Below are 27976 nucleotides of genomic sequence, written 5' to 3' on the forward strand. Positions count from 1 at the left end.
TTTTTAAAAGCAGGGCACTGGTTGGTTGACCTCATGATCCTAGTACCTGGTAAACTGAACCAAGAGGACTTGAGAATATGACATTTTGTAACTGTTATTTGATATTTCAACACTTTCCTAACATATCAACAAGAACTCATTTTAGAGGACATTAAAACCATAAAACATGCATTTGGATAATCTTTTTCATTGGTTTACTTTGTTTGAGATACAATGTCACTACCGTAGCACAGGCCTTGATCTTGGGGTGGGTCCTGTCTCTGTAATGAGATTATAGACCTGTGCTACTACAACAGCTATTTTAATGCTCTTAACTCAATAATTCAGAAATGAGTACCAACTGAAAAACATACTAATAAGATGCTTCAGATTTAGGGAAAGAGCATTGAAGGTTGGGGATTTAGCTCAGTGGTAGAGTGCTTGCCTAGCAAGCACAAGGCCCTGGGTTCGGTCCTCAGCTCTGGGTTAAAAAAAAAAAGGCAACTAGGGAAAGAGCATTGAAATATGCATCTAGTAGCTATAACTTATGAAAAATAAGTTTTATAACTTATAATATGAAACATGGCTCAAAATATTAACTACTGTATCATGTACTTACCTGGCAGAATTCACATGTAACTTGGATTTCATTAAGTTAAACAGCTTATCATGTCCTCTGTTTCATGGCAAAGATACTGAAAACAAAATGGTTTCACACTGTTACAAATAGCACTGAGGCACTTCTTGAAATACACTGAACTTGAACACGAAAGTCCTTGATCACTCTCAACACTATTTCAGCAACAATATATTACTTCTGAAATACAAAAACTTACACAAATGCATTAATTAGAGGTATTAATCTATCATGATCCATGAAAGGGTAAAGAAAGAAGTATTTAATTTAGTCCTTAGGGCATAGGTGGCCAGCAGCCATTAAAACAGCCTTTTTTTTCCCTTACATTTGAAGTCTGAAAAGAAAAACCAGACCAGCTTGGTGGTAATGTCTAATATCCCCACTGGGAGGCTGAGGCAGAAGGATTATAGCCAGCCTGAGATACCTTGTTACAAAACAAAACTTACACACACACACACACACACACACACACACACACACACACACTCTTCCATAACTTTGCAACTTACTTAATGTTAGCTCAAACATAAGCAAATTAAATATATACATATACATGGAAATCATATTGAAACTAACAAGGTAAATGGACCACTTTAAAAAAATCTGCCAATTCTTTATAATTATTTTGGTGCTTGTGTATATGGTATGTGTACTGTGTACTTGGTTATGTGTATGTAACATGTGCATGCAGATATACACAAATGTCAACAGAGGTACACTTTGCTTGTCTTTCACCTTATTTTTTAATTTTGCTTATGTGTGTTCAATGTCTTACTCAGAAAAAGTGGCTAATTCCCACACAGAAATGCACAAGTGGCTAATTCCCACACAGAAATGCACAAGTGGCTATAGCAGTGAGTCCTGGAGCAAAGGCTGTCCTAGTTTAGGAGGTGGGAAGAAGACACTGTCTTCTGTACCCCAGGTCAAATAGATCATTTCTCTACTCACATCCCACTGTACAATACTGCCTATGAAGAGAATACTAGGATAATCCAAAAAATCCATCATGCTTCTGTAACTACCAACAAAATGTAAGCAGGGCAAGGTAGCTAGTTATCTGTGAGTTAGCTGCCGAAGGCAACATCACTCAGAAACATAAACATGTAAATATTAACTATACACACACACACACACAGAGAGAGAGAAAGAGAGAGAGAGAGAGAGAGAGAGAGAGAGAGAGAGAGAGAGAGAAAGAGAAATTGATAGTTAAAAGAACCTTCTTAAGGAGCTGACCCTTGGTACCTCCAGTGTCACTGTTCTCCTCCAAAACAAGTGCCTTACCTACACAGCCACTTTCCTAGCCAATGACACAATACCCATTCTCTTATCACAACTATGTACTACCCAGTGGAGACAGCTATAAATACAAACAGTTCAAGAATCTAGACAGAAATGCTAACGATTCCTCGAAGAGACTCCAAGTGTTATCTCTCTGATGATCTAACTAAATCTCAAACCTTTTTATCACAGTTCATCATGTTTTCACAGCAAGTTTGAAAATATCTTTATATAACAGAAGCTGCCAAGGATGCTTATAAATGGCTTATGAAATGCATGACTTGAAGTTCAAAAATCATGAAGAATCTAAACTACGGCCTTCCCATTCCTAAAAAAAATTCCCAGTAAAAATGTGGTGTAGGTCAGAGATTAAGCACAGCAAGTAGCAGAGAACCAAGTTGAAGGACCTTTAATGTTAAGCAAGTGCTATTATGTGAGGTGAGAAGACATTAGTCCTACAGATCCTACACCCAAGAATGAATACACTGTTTTTAGAGCCTAAGCTTTAACTCAATCACTGTATGCTTTTAAAAGGGGATATACTTTTGAGAGCAAAATAAAAAATAAGCTCAATAATTTGTTTATCATAAGCACTCAGATGGAAGTCACTGGGTTTTTTTTTTTTCCCCTTTAAAACAAGAGCAAGAAGTAGTAGAGATGGCTCTGATGATAAAGTGATTTGCCCCAGGCTCCGGACCCCTCATTTTTATTACAGAGACTCTAATTCTCCACACTGGCAATAACTTAGGAGTATTTTAAATAAATTCATAGCTACTGAAAATATATAGCAATATAATTTTTTTCTTTTTTTAAAATTTTATCTATTTATTTATTGATTTATTGATTGATTGATTGATTGCCAGAGCTGAGGACTGAACCCAGGGCCTTGTGCTTGCTAGGCAAACACTCTACCACTGAGCTAAGTCCCTAACCCCACAATATAATTTCTAATGAACAGATTTTATAAATACTGGGTAATAACTCCATATTAAGCACTCATTAATTTTTCCACTGATAAATTTCCAAGCTAGTCTATTGTAAAACATGACCAACATCACTTTATTCGTATTTGAGTGATGTCGAAACTGGTTATAGAGCTGGGTACTGTGGGTTATGCAGGAAGAATGTCTTGAGTGTGAAGTCAACTTGGGCTTAGAGTACGTTCTAGGTTAACCTGGACAACCGTCTAAGACTTGATTAAAGCTAACTACCCATAAATCTAAGCTAAAATTAAAGTACCTTACCAGATTGTGGAAACTTAAATAACATAAACTCCTTTGAGAATTTAAAAAAAAAAATTGAGAATTAGGTATCCTGCATATACCAATATTATATCATTCAAAAACAGCAAAACAAACAAACACTTAAAGTTCATGTCTTAATTGGGATTCGGAAGATCACATGTTCCTTCTGAAAATACACACTAAATTGCACCTGTTAAACTTAGTAAGAAAATTTAAATTTATTCCCACTAGTGCATACAAAAAGGGCGGGGGGGAGAGGGTCAGGAGACACCTAGAGTATCACCATTCAGAGACAACTGCTGTTAATAGTTCATAGCAGTACATATTTCTGTCTTATCAATAAATGGACATATGTAATTCAAAAATCACATCAAGTTTTATAGCTTTATAGCTCCCTTCCTCATCCTAGAACAACCTCATGGCTCACTCTCATTCATCCCTTTTCAGCTGACATGAATCACTATGATCTCCCTCATCTACTCTCCCTCTATCCTGAAATTCAGATCTTATTTGCTTCAGTATGTAGTCAGTAAACACTAGTTCATAGGCCACAAGTGCTAACTATGCTAGGCTCTAGAGGACAATGATTCAGACAGTCCCTTGTCCTGAGGGAATAAATTTAATGGAGAATGCTTTTAATCAGATCATTAATTTGTACATCAAATAGCTCAAAATGCAAGTAAGTGTGTAAAAAAATTACTGTTATCTCTTTCTTCTTCATACATGCTTTAAAATGGTTACTATTTTTTTGTTTTGTTTTGTTTTTACAGACAGGGTTTATCTGTGTAGCCCTGGTTCCAGAACTCACAGAGCTCCATCTGCCTCTGCCTCCTGAGTGCGAGATTAAAGGTGTGCACCACCACTACCTGGCTGTTTTACTTTTAAAATAAATGTACATTTTAGTTTCTCCCGAATTTAGGGGGTCAAAATCAGAGAAACTGTCCATTCATGCAATTTCTCTGATTTGAACTGAACCCCAAGATTCAAGAAAAAACACATATATCAATTTATGCATCATCATATAGCAGACAATGTCTATCATTAGTTCACAATGTTTGGAGATAATTTACAAACCAGACTGCCTTTATTAAATTGCTATTTTCCTTCCATCTTTATGTAGTGGTATTTGTTCCGCCCATGACATTGGGCTACAGGACAATCTTTCAAGGATTTTATCTGAGGTAAATTACTTAATAATTTTAAACTTTAAACTGATTAATAAATAAATTAATAAAAATTTTTTTTTACAAATTTTGAATATTTCTCAAAAATTGGCAGACAATTTCACTACTCAGGGATTTAAAAACCTTTCTGTTTGTACTATGAATGAAATATTACAGGACATATATGACCTTCCTAGGACATATATAATGTTCACCATACTAGCAATAAGCATAGTGACTCATCTCATATCATTGAAAAATTGGATTAATAATAACAGCAAAAGTGAGACATTAATGGGACTGATACAGGACTTAAATAGAAGGATTCTTTCTTTGGAATCGGCTTATTTACCACAAGAACTCCAGTCTGTTAATAATAACTGAACAACTAGATTTAATTCTATTGATTATAAATATGAATACTTAATGAATAAAACAAGTCTTCACAGCAATCTTAATGCCATTCAGATAATTTCTAAGGAGGAAAGATCATCATTGCTAACTGACAGAATAAAGTCTGTGGAATCATATGTTTCTAGTGAATATAAAAAACTGTATGATTCCATGAAATCTCTAGAATCCTTTACAACAGAGGAGGTTCAAATACTGCAACAGGCAGTAGTTTAGTTGATTTCAAGCTCTGGAGGAGTCTTTCAGTAAGGATAATAAAAGAGCTAATAAACAGAAGGGCAGAGCCATACAAGTCATAATATCACCAGGTGGCTCTTATAAAATGGTTTATCCTGTCACCATCTGTGAGAAGCCAGCAGATTATACACAGCCTAAAGAATATATGGCATATATCTGGCAACCTATTCATATGAGAGATTTAAAAGATATTAAGGAAGTGGTAGTCACCTATGGAATACATTTAACATATGTAAAACAGACATTAAATACATGGTCTTATAGAAATAGAATAATGGGTTGGGGATTCAGCTCAATGGTAGAGCGCTTGCCTAGCAAGCACAAGGCCCTGGTTTTGATCCTCAGCTCAAAAAAAAAAAAAGACAGAAATAGAATTATACCAGATGACTGGAATGAATTAATCTCAACTGTGTTAGAATATGGCCAGCAGTTACAATGGAAAAGCTGGTTTAGAGAAGAGGCTAAGGCCCTTGAACAGCAAGGCAAAATCAGAAGTTTTGAGATCTCCAAAGATCAATTTCTTGGTGAGGGCCATTTCACTGATTTAAATGTACAAACTACCATAGATGAGCATACATTACCCCTACGCCATACAGCAGCTTTAAATGCTTGGGGAAAAATTGCAGAACCAGGGAAACCAGCTGAGCTATATTTGAAGATTTTTTAAGAGTCAAAAGAACCGTTTACTGATTTTTTACAAAGGCTGACAATGGCTGTAAACAAGGCAATATCGGACTCACAATTAAGAGAAGTATTAACTCAATCTTTGGCTTTTAATAATGCTAATACAGAATGTAAAAGAATACTTACACCTTTAAAGGTCTGGTCAGCACCTTCAGAAGAATGGATTCAACATACAAATGGTGTTGAGTTTCTTAACTATGGTAATGAGGCTTGGATAGGAGAGGTGATTTCCAAAAGTGGAAGGAGGTTATCAAGGTAACAAATGTTTTGGACTGTGGTACATCAGGTCATATAAGAAGAAATTGTATATAGCAATGCTTCTTCTAGAAATAACCCAAACAGGAGATGGCAACCTTCTGGATTATGTGGAAGGTATGGCAAAGGCTAACATTGGACCAGAGAATGCAGATCAACAAGAGACATACAAAGCAACCCTTTACCAGTGGGAAACGCCTCAGGGGGCCAGAGGCCTCCAAATCAAATGTGTTCCAAACATTTCCAATCACTGTAGAGGAAATTCCTTCCCAGGACAACTGAATAATCCAGTGCCTAATGTAAAGACCAATATTGCACTGGATGAAAGAACAACTTTGATAGATGGATCAAAAAATTCCAAGGAACACCATAAAAGGAATATTTTGTCAGACTTCCATAAATGAACAAAGACCAAAGCTTAAAGTGTGAATTAATAACATTGTCCTTGAAGGATTAGTGTACACAGGTGCAGATGTGACTATAATTACACTAAAATCATGGCATCCAAATTGGCCTCTTCAAGAGGTAGGTGTCCACTTTCTAGGGATTGGAGCTGTATCTCAGGTAAAACAAAGTTTGAGATGGGTTGAATGTATAGGGCCAGAAGGACAAAGAAGAAGGCTGAAGCTGTATGTGGCAAATGTAGCAGTGAATCTTTGGGGTGAGATCTGTTACAGCAATGAAACACTAGATTAAAATTCCTCCACTCTCAGGAGTGGAGTATAGACCAATTCATGTTTCTGGGAATAATGTGATAAGATACTATAAAAACAGCCACCAACCTTTCAGGCTGAACATAAACAGAGCACAACCGCTACTGAACTCTCAGAAGTACCAACGGCCCTACCTTTAAAATGGCTAATGGATAAACCTGTCTGGGTTGGACAATGGCCTATGATGCAAGAGAAACTATGAGCTTTAGAACAGCTGGTTCAGGAGCAGTTAAATGCTCAACACACTGAAGAATCTACCAGCTCTTGGAATTCTCCTGCATTTGTTATTAAAAAGAAATCTGGTAAATGGAGAATGCTGACAGATTTAAGAGCCATAAATAAAGCAATTCAGTCTATGGGCTCCTTATAGAAAGAGATACCCTTGCCCTCTCTGTTATTCAAAGAATGGCCTATTATAGTTATTGACTTAAAAGACTTGTTTCTTTTTCCCCATACCACTACAAGAAAAGGACAGAGAAAAATTTGCCTTCACAGTAACTAGTTAGAATAATTCCCAGCTGGTCAAGAGATATCAATGGAAGGTCCCCCGTAGGAAATGTTAAATAGCCCTACCTTGTGCAAAAACCGTTGGAAATAATTTGTGCAAAATTTCCACAATCTATAATCTCCCATTATATGGATGATATCTTGTTAGCTGATCCAAAGTTAGGTACCTTAAAAAACATGTTTGAAGAAATAAAGTTTTGCCTCACCTGGAAATTACAAATTGTTCCTGAAAAAAATACAAAGACAAGATTCTATTAATTACTTAGGATATAAGATAGATCTACAAAAAAATTAGACCCCAAAAGGTACAACTCAGGAGAGATAGATTGTGTACTCTTAATAATTTTCAAAAATTGTTACAAAGCATTTCCAACTTACAGACCATCACTGGAATACCTAAAGATGAACTAGTAAATTTGACTTAAACAGTCCAAGAGAGTTATCAGCTGAGGCTGAGAAGGAATTGGCTCTAGTAGAAAAGAAAATACAAGACGCAAGATGTGGATCGTGTGAATCCAGAACTTAACTGTATTCTGGTCATACTTTCCTCCAGACACTCTCCCACAGGGAATTTGATGCAGAAGGAAGAAGATATTGTATTGGAATGGAATGGATACCACCCATGCAGAAAATATCTCTAAATTGATTCTTAAAGGAAAATTAAGACTTCGTCAGTTGACAGGAATGAACCCAGCAGAAACTGTGATACCTTTAACTAATGAGGAAATTTCCTCTTTAGCCAAGAGTCTTCAGTAACTTTTTGGGAGAGATTAACAACCAAAAGCAAGAGAATAGAATTCATAAAGAGAACTGAATGGGTCCTTCTTCACATTGTATGGCAAAAACCAATCTCTGGAGTCCTCCACATTCTATACTTTTGCAAATAAATCAGGAAAGGCAGGATATAAATCAGGAGACTTAAGTAAAGTGGTTCAAATTCTGTACAAAAGGCAGAACTATATGCTATTATTATGTTACTAATGGACTTCACAGAACCTCTCAATATAGTTATTGACTCTCAATATGCAGAGAGAGTTATTTTACATATTGAAACTGCTGAACTTATACACAACACAGAACTAACCTTATTATTTATACAATTACAGGAAATCATCAGAAATAGGGAACATCCTATAAATGTAACACACATCAGATCCCATATGGGTCTGCCAAGTCCTCAAGTACAAGATAATGATGAGATTGATCAGTTACTAATAGGTAATGTGCTAGAAGCGTCAGAATTTCATAAGAAATACTATGTGAATAGCAAAGGTTTGAAAAAGGACTTTTCCAGCACTTGGCAACAAGCCAAGGAAATTGTAAAAAAGAAAAAGGAAAAAAAAAAGTCCTACTTATTCCTTCTATAACCAAACTCCATTACCCAAAGGAAGTAATCCTAAAGATACACAAAGAAATAAAATTTGGCAGATGGATGTGTTTCATTTTGGAGAATTTAGAAGATTAAAATATGTATGCCATACCATTGACACCTATTCAGGATTTCAATGGGCAACTCCTATGAGTTCTGAAAAGGCTGACTCTGTGATTATACACCTATTGAAGTTATGGCCATCATGGGAATTCCTGTACAAATTAAAACTGACAATGCTCCAGCATGTGACTCAAATAAAATGAGACAGATTTTGCTTATTACAATATAAAGCATGTTACACAATCCTACAGGCCAAGCAATCATAGAAAGATCCAATCAAACTTTAAAGAATATGCTAAATAAACAGAAACAGGTAATAATGACTCCTAGAAATAGATTACATAATGCTTTATTAACTTTGAATTTTCTCAATGCTAATGAGAAAGGAACAACAGCTGCAGAGAGACATTGGACAACAGAAAAGACTCCTGAGCTAAACCAACTGGTTTATTTCAAAGATGTGTTGACTTCAGAATAGAAGTCAGGATATGTCCTACATTGGGGAAGGGGTTTTGTTTTTGTTTCTGCAGAAGAAAAGCTTTGGATATCAACAAAATTAATAAAAATTCACTATGAACAGGAAAAACCCCTTGATGAGGAGAAGTACTAGCTCATCTACCAATGTGACAACTCTACAAGTTGTAAGAAAAACTCAACAAACAAGGGTTGGGGCAAGGGTCTCTTTTTTGTCTTTACAAGATAACAGAAATAACTATCTTCAAGAAATCATAAGGCCTTGGACACCTAGACATCTACCGCATAAAGGAAGGGCCTATTGGTACCAATATACTCTACAGGGTAATAATCTCACTGCCTAACATCACTATCTCCTTAACTCTAGAATAGTTGTGGTCCTGGTTCAATTATAAATCAAGCTGGCTTTGCAGTTGGAATGTGGCTCTCTCCTTCTCTAAACCCAAGCATGTTATTAAAAGAAAAAAATTAAGAAATTCTGTCTTGTATCGGAAAAGCCAACTGGTGTGAGATAGAAGAAAACCAATAATCTAAGGACCACTGTTATCAAGATTCTGTTTCTCTCCATGCTTATTCTTGATTTCTTGGAATCCTTTTTTACATCTTTAAATCCAAACTTTCCATTTTGATATCAATAATGTTCAAGTCTTCCACAGTGAAAATAAGTCTTCCCAATAACAATCTCTGAAGTCTCCAAAAGGAAGATGGGACCCCAGAACAATGACTCTACTCGGTCCAGAATGATGACATTACACCTAAGATGTAATGATCAGCTTTGGACTGAAAATTCTTAAGGACAGTTCTAAGATCAGATGGTCATACCACACTTCTAGCCAGAATCTCAGACAATCTTATCCATTACTCTGAGACTGGCTGCAGATAGCCCCATTGAGACCTAACTAAGCTTTCTTATATGACCCCACAAAGATATGGTTGTCTCCTAAACAGCAGGAAACAGTTCTAAGAAAATGACGCTCCTCTCCCAAAGGTTTCATTTTTCTCAGGGTTATGGATGTATGCTTATAGGGTTGGGGGTGGAACAATAAAATTTAGACTCAATATTCTCCTTTAGTAAAGAAAAGGGGAATGGATAGGTATAGTATATTAAGATAGATTATTGTATGTACTAGTAAACTGATTTAGCAAACTATCAGTCTTGGATAATTTGCACTGATATGAATTCTTGTATATTTGATACAAATGTAAACTATTCTTATATTCCTAATTAAAGTAATTTGTATATTGATACAAATACAAAACTGTATTTGTTGTATTGTACACATATTCCTACTCCTGTGTGAAAGATTTTTGTATATTGATATAAATGAAATATTATATTTATCATACTATATGTATGTTCTACCTCTGTTTAGGATACTTTGTATATTGATACATATTAAGGATATTGTTGTCATATGGCATACTACACTATACATTTCTACCTGTTTAAGATATTTTGTGTACTATCACAATTTTGAGGTTATTGTCTTTACATGGTACATGTGCTTACAGACTGTTTAGCTTGTTAAGTGAGGTCTTAGTTCTTAGGTTATTTAAGTAGAAAAGACTTACAGATTTATAGTCACCCATGCTTGTCATTTCTATAGTTTTGTTAGTTAGGTTGTCCAGATTTACAGAAACATAAAAAAGATGGACAGGTAATCTTCAAACACTTCATAGACCTAGAGACTATGACATTTAAATGTTTTGATAACTTAGAATTCTGTTGATATGAGACACAATTGCTCCTGGCAGCACCAATCTGATCCCGAGAGAATGTTGGGCATTCTTGGCGTCTTCTTGGCATAAAATGGCCTCCTGGGCAAAAAACTGCCCTTGCTTCAACTGCTGAAAGTATGAATGCTGTCCTTTCCAGAGGAACAGGACACAAGGAAAGGCGACTAATGAACTCTGCCACGACAGGGTAAGATGGTCTTTCAAAATTTCCTGCTTCTGAAAATGGTCTGTCAGATATTCTAGGCTTGTAGCCAAATTGGATGCCCCAAGGATGCTGAGAAACATTAGGTGACTGTCCAGGCTGCCAGCTGTCTCTGTCTATTCTTGCAAGAGTTTAGAAAATTGCTTGCTAGCATTTTCTGTTTTCTCAAGTATTATTATGTTCCTTCTCAGGTCTTTGATGGAGTTGAAGACTAGATAGTTACAGTTACAATCTTCTCTTATCTTAGCTAAAACATATTATTAGAGTTACAATCTTCAAGATAGGTCAGCTATTGGAGTAATCTCAGTAATTTGGCATTTACCTATGATCTGGACATTTCTGGACATTTAGCATGTTTTTCTTGTTTGATGTTATTCTTGTTGGTTATAGTTCCATTTTTATTTATGTTATTACCTTTTCTTTTTCCTGGACAATACTTGATAACCATTCTTATTATATATAGTTTGCATTAAGTTTAGGACCTTCTTATTTAGACAAAAAGAGGAAATGTAGTGGTATTTGCTCTGCCCATGATCTTGGGCTATAGGGCCTGAAGGAGGTGGTGCTTCCTGCAATTGTATGTGACCTCTTATAAGGGAAGGAAGAAAGGTCATATGCCTCTTCTCCCCGCTTCTGCCTGAGAGGTGGATTTGCTCCTGGTCAGATCAGAGGACGACTTCATCTGTCTACTCTCTTCTGTATTCATGGGTGTACTTCCTCAATTTATACCTTAATAAATTCTGTTACCCATTTAATAGACTCATGTGGATTAATCTTATTTTTTTTATTTTTTTTTTTTTGGTGTTTTTGAGACATGGTTTCTCTGTGTAGCTTTGCACCTTTCCTGGAACTCACTTGGTAGCCCAGGCTGGCCTGGAACTCACAGAGATCCGCCTGGCTCTGCCTTCCCAGTGCTGGGATTAAAGGCGTGCGCCACCACTGCCCAGCTAATCTTAATATTTTTAGGAACTATATAAACAGTAAATGGTTTGCACACAAAAATCACCATACCTCGTATCTCTAACATCCTTGTGGTTGGCATGTACATTTTCAAAAAGGTATGAGGGACAAACTATGTAACTTCAACTTGATGTTTCTGGGTTGGCTGGCAACAATCATGGCAATAAACTTCCACAAGCAATATAAATTTACACGGCCATAAAACAGGTAAACTTTTTGCCTCAAATGATTCTGTAACCCACAAAACACTTCATAGATTAACTTCTGTTACTACAATTAAAGTTTTTTAGGTGAATTAGGACTTTAATTTTTTGACTCTCCTAAAAAGCTAAGTTTAAGAACTTTCGGATTGAGAAAGAAGTAAGTCTTCAGTGTGTTCTCATATGCTAATAATACCAGATTTCCAAAAGGCCATTTCTAAATTTGCTAACCCTCCAGATCTCCTCCCCGACCCCTTACACTGAATATTATCAATATAGGATACTAGTGTTTGAGGACTGAAAAGATACAGCTGTTATTTTCATAATATTTAAGAGACCAACCATTACAATATGAAAAGAAGAATTTTACATTCAAAACTTGACTTTGGAGCAGGGGGATGGCACAGTTGGTGAAGTGCTTTCTGCACAAACCTGAAGAGATCTCTAGAACTTGTAAGAAAAAAAGAAGAAAAAAGGCTAGCACTGAAAAGGTGGAGATAGGAGGAACCCTGGGGCTTGCTTGCCAATTCAGTCAGTCTAACTGAATCAGTGAGTTCCAGGTTCAGAGAAAGATCTTGTCTCAAAATCTAGGGTGGAAACAAATGGGAAGACACTTGACACTGACATGTGCATGCACTCATGATGTGAATATGCATGTATGTACAAGTACACACACACACACACACACACACACACACACACACACACACACACACGACGGGGGAGAAGCTCAAATTCCCTTACCTTTGTAGCTGGTGGGCCATGAGCTTTACTCTGTTGACAAGAATCCTTAAGCTTTTGCTAAGCAAGCAGCACTTCCCAAGTTGCCATCTAGTATCTCTAGAGAAAAGGAGAGAAGATACACTTGTTACTCTGTTTAACATACATTTTATATTTAAATCTTGCCTACTATTTATCTTATTATATAAAATTATAAAGTTTCTTCCAAAATATCAAATGTTTCAGAAAGATGTTCACCATACAGGCTTCCAATTGCCAACACATTTCTAACTACTAGATATAAAACAATTTTAAGGATGGTGGTAAGGCAATAGAACCATAGTGAAAGAAAGATAGATGGTTTTTAGCTGCATATACCTGAAAGTAAAGTGATAGGTGAAATGTCAGAGCTGAATTCAAACATCATGATGTTCAGAGTGAAAATTAGTATTTTTCTTACATTGTTGCTATACAACAAAAATCTATGGGCCCTAGTTTATGTATATCTTACATGGAAATAGCTTGATGTTTCAGGCATGCATGCTAGAATAAGATTTATCAATTAAATGCAATCTGGCATTGTTCAGAAGTTTAATTATCGGGTTGGGGATTTAGCTCAGTGGTAGAGCGCTTGCCTAGCAAGTGCAAGGACCTGGGTTTGATCCTCAGCTCAAAAAAAAAAAAAAAAAAAAAAAAAAAGAAGTTTAATTATCATAAACACGGCATATCAGAACCACGATCATAAAGTGCTCAGGGCCATTTGCTGCCCTGATATCCTCATAAGTCCTCTCCCTTCAAGGTTTCTAACAACTGCTGAAGCTCTAGCCATCACAGCTGCAGAGCAGACCACAAAGGAAAGAGAAGTAAATAATGACTTCCTGTTAAGCAAACTTGTCAGAAACCCCAGAGGAAATTTCTACTCACATTCTATGGAGCAGAACTTAGTCACAATTGGCCAAAATGTCAGGGAAGCTGCCTGGCTTAGAGTCAGCTTTTATAGACAACCCACAAAACTTACAAATGATTACACAGATCTGTTATGTAAGTACTGAATAAGGTGAGATGGGCAAGAAGTTGTTGGATGGTTTAGCTATCAACTATGTTAGGAAAGGGAACTAACTTCCAAAGCATGATGTTCATAAGGAAATAGATGCTTGCTTCTGTACCATTACCTCAGGAATGAGCCCCCATTATCAGTGATCTGTCCATCATTAATATTTAAGAGACCAACCATCATCTACCTAATTAAAAATTTAAATATCTGGGCTGGAGAGGTGGCTCAGAGGTTAAGAACACTGGTTGTTCTTCCAGAGGTCCTGAGTTAATTCCCAGCACCCATATGGTGGCTCACAACCATCTGTAATGGATCTGGCTCCCTCTTCTGGCCTGCAGGGATATATGCAAACAGAATACTGTATACATAATAAACAAATAAATCTTAAAAAAAAAATTGAAATATCTACCAATGAGGAAAAAGGGTATGCATGTTGTTAGATAATTAGCTGCCATCCTACTCATTTCTTTCTAAAATGTGAGATGGCTAGGTATCTCATAAAAAGGTCTTGCCACTGGGCTGGAGAGATTGCTCAGCAGTTAAGAGCAGTGGTTGTTCTTCCAGAGGACCTGAGTTCAATTCCCAGCAACCACATGGTTGCTCACAATCATCTGGTATCCTCTTCTGGTGTGCAGGCATACATGCAGACAGAGCACTGTATACATATATAAAGATGCATAATACATCTTTTAAAAAAAAGGTCTTGCCACTGGCAGAGAATGGCCAACATTCATAAAGGTTTCTCTCAACATGCAAGGCCAATCTGTAGGTAATAGAAGAAGGGACAATCATGAATATTAGAATGGCAATGTAAGAGCAAAGAAAAATCTAAATCATTATAATACAGGAGAGTAAATTCTCTCTCTCTCTGGCTGTCCTGGAACTCACTATGTAGACTAGGCTGCCCTCAAATTCAGAGCTCTGCCTATCTCTGCCTCAAAATACTGGGATTAAAGGTGTGTACCACCACAGCAGGGCTGAGAGTAAGCTCTTACAGGCAATACACAAAACTTACAAATGATTGCATAGATCTATTATGTAAGTACTGAACAAGGTGAGATGGGTAAGAATTTGGTGGATGGTTCAGCTATCAACTATGTTAAGGAAAGAAACCAACTACATTGATTTCCAAAGCATGATGTTCAAAAGGAAACAGAAGCTCCTTACCAGTACATTGTGAATGAGCCCCATTATCAGGCCATGTAAGAATTTGGGAGATTTTCCTATTGCAGACTACTAGAAAGAAGGGCAACACTTTCCTTTAGTATTCATGAAGGTTCCTTAATATGTTTAATATCTTAAAGTGGAAAATCAGAAACCAGGTAATGTCTTATTTCAAAGCTAGGCCCCCCTCCCCAAATCTGTTTTAAATCCAAACTGTTCCTTATGGAGAAAGGACTCAAAGAAAATTATTTAGCAACACAAATGCAAAACTCAGCTATAAATGGGGCAACTCAAAGGGCAGTTTTGTGGACGACCTGTATGAGTTTAATCTCCCCAAGTACAGTTCTTTTTTTTTTCTGTGCTCTTACATTGCCGTTCTGGTATGCATGATCATCCCTTCTTCCTCACCACCTGCAGATTGGCCTTGGATATTGCTCTGTGTGATGACAATGAAAAAATGCTCACATATTTCTGGTAGAGATAAGTTCCTGCAAACTATTTTGTTTTTTTTCAGAGAATGTCTATTTTTACAAGTGTGGCTTTAGGTTTGCCTATCTGCACACAGATGTTTATGTTCTTATTTCAGCAGTTGTTCATGAAAGATCTGAAACTAGCATCATGAAACACAGCAAGGCAATTATCATCCCTTCAATCAAAAGGCAACAAGGTTAAACTAACTAGCCATACCTGTCCTACCAGCTTGACTTACCCATAATCATCTAGACTTGGTAAACATTAAAAGTAACACTTGAACCTCCAAAGGCACAGATGTCAGGACTCTCTCCTTCACCAGTATCATCCTACCCACTTTCTGTACATTTGGACATAATTAACCTGTGGGCAAGAAGCAGTGTCTCCACACAAAGGTACCAGGACTGCGAACGGTAAACACTTAATAGAGAGCCAAACACTAACAACACAGAGCCCAGGGGATAGACATCAGTGTTAAAGAGAAGCCAATCTTTTCTTGGTCACAAACTCAAGAGTCTAATATGTCCCAGAGAAGTCCTGGGTGGTATGTAATAAGACTGTATGTAAGCAGGTGTGGGACAAATTTACAAAGTCACAACCTTAAGGGTTCTTTATTAATGATGTCACATGAAAGCTTCCTAAATGATACTTGGTTTCTAAGTCTTCAACTTGTCTTTTTCCCCAAGTCCTCATTTTCATGCTTTCAAAAATAGAAATGCCCCTGTACTCCTCATTTATCCCAAATCTTATTTGGACACACTGCTCTGGCTTTGCAGCTTAAAATATGGATAATTTTAAATAAGACCATCACAAACCATCCATTAATAAAGGTATAATTAAATCCTCTTTTCCTATACTGTATTTCTGCTAAACTCAAAGCATGGTTCTATCAATTGTATCTTGGTTTCATCAATTTTATCGTGTCCTGTGTTCAATAATGCTCTGAATTCTCCACATGCTCTATAGTTGATAATAAAAACAATTTTCATTTAATGACTACTTCTTTCATTTTTTAAATACTATCTGAAAGTATGCTGTCCTGGGAGGGAGTTCCATGAGAATGAAGAAAAGAAGAAATAAATATGAAAATTGAGAAGTTAGGTTTATAGTTATTACAAAGGAGAAAATGATCAATAAAGTAGTCTTAAACACTAAGATATACTGGATCCAAATAAAACTATGTCGAAGGAATGAAAAGGAAACAAGAGTTTAGTAAAAAGGAAGAATGAAAAATTCAACTACTAAGCTTAGCTTGATTTTAAAACCAGTAATAGTATTAAGTATGTTATTAGATACTTTCAAGAGTGCTGACCATATCTAAAAAACCCGGAAACTATATTTTTCAGTGATTTAAAATTATGATAAGAAATATTAAGGAGTCAATTTTACACTAAATAGAATGGTCCCACAAAAATGTCCATGCTCAAAGGAGCTGGAGAGATGGCTCAGCAGTTAAAAGCACTGGCTGCTCTTCAAGACCCCAGTTCAATTCCAGCACCTACATGGCAGCTCACAACTGCCTGTAACTCCAGCTCCAGGGGATTTAACACCCTCACACCAACATGCATGTAGGCAAAACACACATAAAATTAAAAAAATATAAATCAGACAAGTTTTCACAATGAAACAATGTATGTATTTAAAAAAAAGTCTATGCTCTAATCCCTGGAATTTGTGACTAGGTAATATTAAAAGAAAAGGAAACACTGCAAGTATACAGAGATTACAGATACCAAAACCAGAATACCCTGTATCCATCCTGGTGAGCTCTAGAACAGAGACCTTTTCCCATCTGGAGTATAAGATTTAGCCAGAAAAGGAAGTCAGATTGGTTAAAAATAGAGGACCTGATCTGCCACTGCCAGAGATGGCCACAAGGGAAGCATTTCAGCCTCCTCAAGCTAAGAGCAGCCCTGGGCAAGGGGAAGCAAGGGAAGAAGGAGGGCTGTTCTACAACTGTACAGTCAACAACTTGAGTGATTTTGTAAGTAGATTCTTCCCCAGAGACTCCAAACTGCACATAACAGTGTCAACACATTGGTTTTGGCTTTAGGGCCCCAAGCATACAATGCTATCTGGTCACTTGTAACAACATGAATAGAATTAGAGATTCTTAAGTTTATGTTAAGTGAAATAAGCCAACAAAGAAAGATAAGCACTACATTCTATTATCCATGTATAAACAACAAAATACAAATTTTACAAAACTAACACTCTTTCTCCCCCCCCCCCTCTCACATACACACACAGAGAAAAAACAGTAAATGCAATGGTGATTACCAGCCTGCAAACAGTAGGAAGGTGAAGAAAGGCTGATCACTGGGTTCTAAGCTACATGTGGAGAGAAGCAAGACGCTCTTACAGATAACAATTATGTATTATTGCTCTACAAAAGCTAGATTTTGAATGTTTCACCATACAGAAATGAGAGATGACAGAGAAGAAATTTTCAACCTATTTTAAAACACTACATAATCTATACATATATTGAAGTATCATTTTTATTATTAAATAGACTTGTTATATTTTTATGATTTAGTTACAGTGGGGGGATCCCAGAGGACCCAGATGAGCCAATCTAGACTTCCTGACCTACAAAAATAATTTTTATTGTCTTAAGATGCTAAGTGTATGGTAACTTGTTAGTCAGTAATGGAAAACCTTTATAGTGAACAAAAATGTTAGGGTACCAGGAGCATGGACTTGTGTTCTAACACAAGGTCATTCAAAGACAGCAGAAGCATATATAGGCAGGGAGTTTTCTGTGGCACAATATCCTTATAACTTCACAAGTACTACAAAGTACAAGATGATCTTAGAACTATGGAAACAGCAGTATGTTCATAACAAACCTAAATCCATGAGTCTGAAAACATAAAGTATCTTTGAGTTCTTTTATATACTATGATTTCACTACAATCCTTCTCATGTACTTGATGGATACCAAAAAGAATTAAGAAAATAATGTGTGAAATACAGACTAGAGCATGAACTCAACCAGTCTTAAGTTTACACTGCATTTTACTTTGACTTTAAATGCATTTTCCTAATGCTAATACTAAATCATACTGGATACTAATACTAAATACTTAACATTAAATACTAAATCATACTTTATGTTTATGTCTAGAAACTGAACACTACACATTTAATGCCAAAATCTTCTGAGACTTAAAACTGATCTTTAGTCTGTGGATCTGAAATCATCCTTGTGTATACTGACTATAGAATGCTTAGTTCATCAATGGAGGGAAATGAAACTCTTCAAAAGTTAGAAATGTATTCCCAACCTCAGCAAGGGAAGAAGTAGTTTTTAATTTTTTCTCTACTCATAGCATACAACACATTTTCCAGGAATATCATTATCAATAGCGTGCTGAAGCTTTGATCTCTAAGATGATGAGATGCATAAAGCACACAATAAATGAGTTATGTAAATAATACAAAAATATTCTTTGATTTAAAAAAAAGTAATATTGGACACAATGCCTTTAATTCCAACAATCAGTAGGCAGAGAAAGGGAGATCTCTAGGAAAGCAAAGCCAGCCTGGCCTACATAATGAATTCCAGGCTAGCCAGAGCTACATATCTCAAAAGAAAAAAAATCAAAAAACAAAATAGTTTACTCTTTTGGGCTTTGTTTGTTTTTGTTTTTCAAGACAGAGTTTCTCTGTGTAGCTCTGGCTATCCTGGAACTTACTCTTTGGACCAGCCCTGCCTCTGCCTCCCAAGTGCTGAGATTAAAGGCTTACACCACTACCACCTGGCAAATTAATTTACTTTTAAAGTTACATTTTATTTTAAATTATTCCCAGACCACTGATGCCGAGGTAAAGTAGGCAAGCTGATGTTTCTCAGAACTCACAGACCAAATATGATGCTTGTGTATCAAGTACTATGCTGAAAAGTGACAAATATACAAAGTAGTAGATTGAAAGATTTGGCAACGGAGTAAGTTATATGATATAATGTTTACAATATTACTTTTGCTCAAAACATATGAATAAAATATACTTGCTGCCTTCCTTTCACTAAACTTTTAGTTTTTTAACATAAAATGTTTAGGGGCCAGGAGTGGTGACACACACCTTTAATCTTAGCACTTGGGAGGCAGAGAAAAGGCTCTTTCTAGTGAGTTGTAGACCAGCTAAGGCTGCTTTTTGCTTTTCAAGATAGAATCTCATGACCTAGGCTAGTATATAGCCAAGAATGACCTTAAACTTTAGCTCTTCCTGCCTCTACTTTCCCACTACTGAGATTACATACCTGTGCTACAATGTCTGGTTTATGCAGTGTCAGAGATTAAACCTTGACCTTTATGTACGAGAACTAGAAATTCACAATTCAAGAATTATGATTTGGAAGCTGGGAAGATAGCTCAGTGGGGAAAGTATTTGCTGTGCAAGCATGCAGACCTGAGTTCAAATCCCCAACACTCATGGAAAAAGCCAGGAGTGGCAGCACTCATCATGACCCTAGCACCTGAGGTAGAGACAGTGGATCCTGGGAGCTCATAAACAACCATTCTAGTGAAAAGAGTGAACTTCAAGTTCAGAAAGAGACCTTGCATCAAAAATAAGGTAGAGAAAGGTTGAAGGAAGTATCCTGATATGTACCCATGCACACAAACATATACCACATACGTGCAAACACACCAAAAAGAAAAGAAAATTAGAATTATTTATGAGCTAGAGAAATGGCTGTCAGCATAGTACTTGATACACAAGCATGAGGACCCGAGTTTGATCCCTAGTTCCCACATACAAGCTAGGCCAAGGAGAGAGATGTGAATTTGTAACCACAGTGCTGGGATAGAGGAGTCAGGTGGATCTCTAGAATCCATTCGCCAGCTAGCCTTGCTGAATGCATGAGCTCCAGGTTTAGTGAGACTCCACTTCAAAAACGAATGTGGATAACTAAATGGGTAAAGGTATTTGCTGTCCAAGCATGACAACCTGAGTGTGAACCTTGGAACCCATGCAAAGGTGGAGAGAGAGAACTGATTCCACAGAACTGTCCTTCAATCTCTACACCCATGTACGCCCACAAATACACATCATGCACATGCACAAGCATAAGCACAAGCACATACAAATAACAACAACTGAAAACTTTAGAAAACAAGGTAGAGACTAATTCAGGCAAACACTCAAAATTTTGCCAGGCTGCCACACATGTGAATGTACAACCATACAGACACGCACACACCCTCATGGGTGTGCAGGTACATCACACACATTTTTAAAAATTATACTTAGTCAATCATCATCAGTATTAAGAACTCACTAATAACTTTTCATTACAAAGAGGAAAAATACAGGTTACATATAATTCCTATTATAATAACAGTAAGTTTACTTCTCTCTCTTCTTCTCAAAGTATGTTGAAGTTTAAAAAAGTGAAAGGAAAATCCCCAGCCCAGTATCTGTATTTCACCATTAAAACATACCTGACAAATGGCACAAAGACACCAGCAACTTGCAACATGGTAACTGAGAATAGATGGTATAACTATGTTAGCTGAATTCTTGATAAAAACTTCAAAAGAACAAATAATTAGAACTGTGTCTTTTGTTTGTTTGTTTGTTTGTTTTTTTCAAGACAGGGTTTCTTTGTGTAGCTCTGGCTGTCCTGGAACTCACTAGGTAGACCAGGCTGGTCTAGAATTCAGAGAGCCATCTACCTCTGCTGCCTGAGTGCTGGGATTAAAGGCGTGCCACCACCACCTGGCAAATACCTGTGGTATTTTAATTTCATCAGAAAATGATACAAAAGGTCTCACTAGAATGTTGATGGTGGGACTAGTGAAAATTTTACCATCAACTTTTATAATCTCAAAATATGTATATGCTACACCACTACATGAAAGGAGAGTCTGACTTAGAGAAAAGGGTGCGTATGCACCAAAATGAAGTTCTCTGAAATAGGCTGATGGAAATTCTAAGGTGGCAATTTCTACCACAAATTATAAATTCCTAGGGAAAATCTAAACTTGTTGCCAAAGCTACCAAAGAAATGCCTATTGTATTTTCTGCAAGTCATATCATAAGCATGCCTGAAAGGACTGTAGATGAGAATTTGTGAATGAACTTCAACAGTAATCACTTTACCATGCATTGAGTACTCGAAAGTCCCTGACACAGAGTGCTGTTACTCTTCAAATGCTTATAAGGCTAAGTGTTGTTCTCCTTACAGAAAATAAATAATCTGCCTAAGCAAATCATGGCTCACAAGTAGATTCATGACAATTTGAGTCCTAATAACCACTCTAAAACTATATTCACTGTGCAGAAGAATATATGAAAGAAAATTAAGTAATTCCTTGAAATCATAATTCAGAAAGTAGCTCATAAATTAAAGCTAATCAATGTGAAAAGTGCACAAAATCTAAGCACTGATGTTATTAGGCTGTCATAAGTTTCAGTAAACTTTAAAAGAAACAAACAAGGAAGTGGCTGAAAATATTAAATAGATATTTGTAAATAGATACTTGTTCCAGTACATAAGTCACTGTTCAGTATCTATAAAATTATGGTCAACTATATGACTTTGAAACTACTAAACAATACAACTTATTTCCATTAATAACTCCCAATCATGTAACCACATCATATTTAACCATTATAACCACAAAGTTAGCAAAATGATGGTAAAGCTAGTACATTCACACTAAAATGCCAGTGTGAGCCTGCTTAACTCTTTTCTGGGAAATACTTATATCCTCTGTTAAGTAATTCCACTGAGTTTATTATCTTACGGAACCTACTCAAAGGAAGAAAAAGGTATCAAATACTACGAAGTTTATACTATACAACAGAAAAATATGCTCATTAATTCAATGTTAAAATCAGGGAAGGAAAAAAAAGCAGCAGAGCATAGCCACCTTCAGCAACACCCATGAGGCAGAGGCAAGCAGATCTCTCTGAGTCAGAATCCAGCCCAGTTTAAACAGCAAGTTCCAGGACAGTTAGTGCTACACAGTGAGACCCTGTCTTCAAAATTAAATAAACAAACTTATTAAAAATTAGATGGACTGCTAGGTGGTGGTGGTGTACACCTTTAATCCCAGCACTCAAGAGGCAGAGGCAGGCAGATCTCTGAGTTCAAGGTAAGCCTGGTCTACAAAGCAATTACAGTACAGTCAGGACTATACAGAGAAACCCTGTCTTGAGAAAACTTTAAAAAATGAATAAATAGATAGATAGATAAATTGGCTGGGCAAGGTGGCTGATGCCTGTAATCCCAGGACTTAGGAGGCTGATGCAGGAGGACTGTCATGGGTCTGAGGCCATCATGAGTTCCAGGTCAGCCTAGACTATACAGAGTGACATCCTATCTCAAATAAATAAAAAATATAAAAAGCATTTTTTTTCCATTCAGACATTTAATATCAAGAAATTTACAAGTGGCTTAAGTGACATGTTAACTGCACATAATCATCAAACATCAGAAAATCTATGTAATAGAAAACTACAATGTTAGGAAAGATAAAACTAAATGGGTAAAGGTAGAAAACTGGAATGCAAAAGTTTAGAACCAACTACAAAAATGAAAACATTTTAGAGAACATACTTAAAAACTGAAGGTGGCCCATGCCTTAAGTCCCAGCACTCAGGAGGCCGAGGCAGGCAGATCTGAGTCTGAGGCCAGCCTGGTCTACAGAGTGAGTTCCAGGACAACCAGGGTTACACTAAGAAACTGTCTCAAAAAAAAAAAAAAAAAAAAAGGGTTGGGGATTTAGCTCAGTGCCTAGCAAGCGCGAATCCCTGGGTTCAATCCTCAGCTCCACCAAAAATAAAAAAAAATAAAAAAAATAAATAAATAAATGGTACAGGTGAACCACTAAAATAAGTCAAGTCTGTCTGTCCATTTGCCAAGTACAATTATTGTGTTTCTCTAAGAACCTTGTCAAGAATCTCACAGTAACAAGTCATTCACTACTATACTCCAGTTTTTTTATTTCTTGGATATGAATGGGGGAACGGTTGAGAATTACTGGTTAAGATATGGACCTGTTTTGTATGATTATTTATGTTCTGACAAATAAACCTTGCCTGGAGATCAGAGGGTAGAGCTAGCAACTAGTTAACCATAGAGGCCAGGCAGTACTTGGAAGGAGTAAGCAGGAAGATAAGGAGTTCAAGGGCCCCTATGCTACATGAGATTGAACCAGTCTAAAAGAGAAACAGAGCCAGGCTGTAGTGGCTCATTGATCCCAGTACTTGGGAGATGGAGACAGAAATATAATGCAGATGGAGACAAGACCTGGGCCCCCACTACCATTCAGACTGAGGATTCACAGGGACAGGATCCTGTCCCATCCAGTCTGAGATTTCATAGAGGAAAGAAATCTCTGCTTCTCTGATCTTTCAGCTTTCACCCTCAATATCTGACTATGGATTTTTATTGTTAAGACTAATTAGGATTGCGCTTCAGATTTCAGTAAGTCGCCTATACCCCCAAAACATATTCACAACCCTTTTGCCCCATCCCCAAAAGGAGCAGAAGGAGGAAGAGAAGAAATAGAAATAATAATTATTTTAGGGGGACTGAGTTGGTTCACCCAGCAAAGCACTTGCTGTACAAACCTGATAACCTGAGTTCAATACCTATAACTCATCTAATGTGGAAAGAAAGAACTGCCTCCATAAAGTTGTTCTGATTGCCACACTCAAGTCATGGCACGTACACACCAATATAAACACATTATACATATACCCAATAATAAATAAAATGAAAATTTAAAACTCTTTACAATGATTAACAAAAAGAACAAAGTAAGCATCCTAGAATCTATCTTAAATTGAAAATATACCAGTTTTAGGTTTGTCAACAAAAGTCAATGAGAAGACATCACACAAATATTTATAACTTGTGTATTTCAGTTATGTAATATAAAACACAAATTTACAATTACCATGGTCTTAAAGTCTCATGACACTCCTCCATTTTCTATGAAATGATACCTTATTTTATCTTTGAGAAACAGAACAAAGGAAGTGTTTTTCTAGGATTTTCCCCCACAGACAGAAATAGCGATGATGATCACTACTGCTTTAACATTAGAGTTACAGATAGGGCTAATGAGATGATCAGGTCTCCATCCTCAGAACCCATCAGGTAGAAAGAGAACACTTACTCCTCAAAGTTGTCCTTTGACCTCCATACATATGTCATCACCCACACAGACAGGAAGGCAGACAGGCAGACAGACACACACACTACATAAATGTAAAAATAAAAACAAATTACATACAGAGGGGTTGGGGATGTACAGCTCAATAGCAAAGAGCTTTCCTAGCAAGGGTAGAAAAGCAAACCAAGGGCTGAGAGGTGGCTCAGCAGTTGGGAGTACCTGCTGTTCTTGCAGAGGACCTGGGACAGGTTCCCAGCACCCACATGATTGCTCCCAACAATCTGTAACTCTAGTTTCAGGGATGCAGGATTTCAGATGTCCTCTAAGGGCACTGCACACAAATGGTGCACACACATACATGCAAGCAAAACACAAAATAAAAATAAGTAAAACTTTATGAAAGACTTAATTACCTTTCTAAGGGCATTTTAACAAGAGTAACAAAAGAAAGTAATACCAGTTCCCAGACACACATATCATATAGGAAAAAAGAGCCCAAATGAGTGGAAACAGCATGTATAATAGAGCTGTTTACCAGATTTAGCCAGATAATTGATTAGGAGAGTACAGATAAATAATTAGAACTCAAGTCTTCAAGACATTTTAAAAGTGGGGAAAAAAAAAAACCTAGATGTCTTGATTTAATGTTACTCATGAGATATTTAATGGATGATCTAATTTCAAAACAATACAGCTTTAAAAATTTAAATACCCATCAAAGCACCCCTCCAATTATTTGTTAAAGAGATGACATGATAACCAGTTCTACCACTACCTTAGTTTAACAGTGCTTTTCCAAATAAAAAATAAATGTAGGAATTTCTAGGTAACACATTTGATAATATAGTGCTCCAGCTACAAATTAAAGAGCCTAGTAATGTTAAAGGGATTTCTAGGTAATCAAAGGAAGTTTTTAGTACCTTATATCAAAAATAAAAGACAAGGCCCCTGAAAGCACCTCTCAGAAATTATAGATAGCAAAGAACTGCCGGGTGTGGCAGAGCATAAATTTAATCCCAGCATTTAGGAGGCAGAGGCAGGAAGACTTCAGAGTTCTGGTCTACAAAGTGAATTCCAGGACAGCCAAGGGCTAACCACCCCATCTCTTCTCCCCGACAAAGTTCTAAATGAGCACAATATTACATTTTAAAGAGTTTTTCAAAACTTAATGGTGAGTTAAAAGTGAGACTGAAAAACAGATTAGGAGAGCAGCATACACACATAAAAGATTTTTTAAAATTATTTTTAAGATATAGCAACTTAATTATAACTCAACTGTTGATGGCCTTGAAGATCCACAAACTTGCTGGGCTGTGGAAGCGCACACCTTTAATCCCAGCACTCCAGAGGCAGGCAGGTGAGTTCCAGGCCAGCCTGGTCTACAGAGGGAGTTCCAGGACAACCAAGACAACACACAGAGAAACCCTGTCTTGAAAAGTTAAAAAAAAAAAAAAAAAAAGTGTGTTTGGGGGGGGGGGGAATCCATGAATTTGTTTTCTTGACTTATACAGGATACATTTCTACCATACTCTACAAAATATTCCTATAAGTTTGGGAAAAGTTTATTGCAGGGGATTCTTCAAGTAGGTTTAGCAAATATAAATACAAGATTCCTACTGTGTCTCTATTTCAGGAAATTATCTGGACTTACTTGTTTTAAAACAGGCTTTTATAAAGTCTTACTTTCCAATTTTGGTGCAACAGACCAAGGCCATTTGGTTCCGAAGGAGTATTCCTGAAATGGTTGTTACTGACAATGGCAATTCCAGAGTCTACGAATTTCTTCAAATAGGAAAAAGAGGGCTCAGAGCACAGTCGGTGTTTGGTCTGATTTCAAATGTAGCATTACATGCATGAGGTGTGAACGTTTCCATAATGTATAATCCCTAAGAAACTGTGACTTCCACAAGGTATCAGTCAACAGGCCTAAAGGTCTATTATGAGTATTCCCTTTTACTCCATTATATTGACTCGACCTCCTCAGTTTTAAGATTCCCCATTAAGAACAGACAATTGTATAATACATAGACGTATAAAAACAGTCCCCAGCTCCTCCTAGGTCTGGCTCAATGAACCAGCACTATGTAGAAACACAAATAGAGTCAGGCACAGGCAGATAGACTGACAGACACGCACACACAAACATACATAAAACCCCCACAACACACTATTCTCTCTCCCTTGTCCCTAGGGTACCGATAAAAGGAACAGATTATTTCCCTACAGAAGCTCTGCACAACACCCATCGAGGTGAAAAATAGATATATACACATATGTATACATACATATATATGTGTGTATGTGTGTATATATATATATATGGGGGGGGGAATAGCATTATCAGTGCACCCACACCTCAGCCCCGCCCCACCTGGAAAAAGTGGGGGGTGGCGGGCGGGAGTGAGGGTGTCAGAAAGGACAGAAAAGGCCGAGACCTCCAGCTTCCAGGTTCTCCATACCATTGGCTCCACCACGTTCCACCGAAGCCAGGGACCCCGCTGGGTTTTTTTAGCCACCCTTTCCCATCCTTCTCCACCGCACCATCCCAAACGCAGCGGTCCTCGATTGCCCGAGTCCTGGGTGGGGAGCCCAGCGTGGGCCCTCTTGCGGCCCGATCAAGGGCTTGAGGCGGGGGTCTCCCCGTCAGCTGGGCGGATCCGAAGAGCGCCCCGGGGACCTCTCCAGTGACCGCACGAGAGGATGGTAAATCGGAGGGAGGGGTCTGAGAGGCGCCGTTATTCCTTTTCGCTCAGGCTTGGGAAAGCGCGCGAGGGAGGGGCCGACGCTGCAGCCGCGTTACCTAACGGTCCGGTCGGTCCACCAGGCCAGAGGCGGCGGCGCGGCCACAGCGGTCCGGAGGGCTGGGGTCCACAGCAGGGGCGCCAGGGGGGTGGGAGGCGGGGGGTGGGGACTAGAGGCAGCGACGTCGCCATGTTAGCGCCTTCTTCCTCTGCATCCCTAACTGCCTGCAAGCCTGCGGCCCTTTCCACCACTACTCACCTTTCCAGGTCTCTAATTCATGGTCCTTTCAAGCACCAGGGAGCCCGGAGCCCAGCCGTGTTTACAAACTAGCCCCGGAGGAAAGGGCTGAATCGCACTTTAAAGGCCACGGGCTCCCACAGGCTTCCGTCCTCTCTCGCGAGACCCGACTGACAAGCCTTCTCCCCGCCCCGCTCCCGGCATCCCCGCCGCTTTCTTCTCGCGCCCCGCCCCTTCGCGCACACGCCCCTTCCTGCTTTCTATCAAGGGAGCAGGTCAGGTGACGCCGTCGTACTTAAGAAAAAGGGCGGGCCTTCGGGAGGGCGGGGACGAGGAGG

The 27976-nt window shown here is 37.8% G+C and overlaps 1 protein-coding gene across 1 annotated transcript in view; it reads right to left on the reverse strand.

Annotated features, from left to right (window-relative positions):
- Positions 1-27812, reverse strand: part of Atf2 (activating transcription factor 2) — a 91055-nt gene extending 63243 nt beyond the window's left edge. The window contains 4 exon segments of the mRNA XM_036184773.1: positions 599-674; positions 7315-7334; positions 12858-12953; positions 27660-27812. The gene's annotated coding sequence lies outside the window, so the exon portion shown is untranslated.
- Between the last annotated feature and the right edge of the window lie 164 nt (positions 27813-27976).

The sequence above is a fragment of the Onychomys torridus genome, chromosome 4, assembly GCF_903995425.1.
Source record: "Onychomys torridus chromosome 4, mOncTor1.1, whole genome shotgun sequence".
Lineage (NCBI taxonomy): Eukaryota > Metazoa > Chordata > Mammalia > Rodentia > Cricetidae > Onychomys > Onychomys torridus.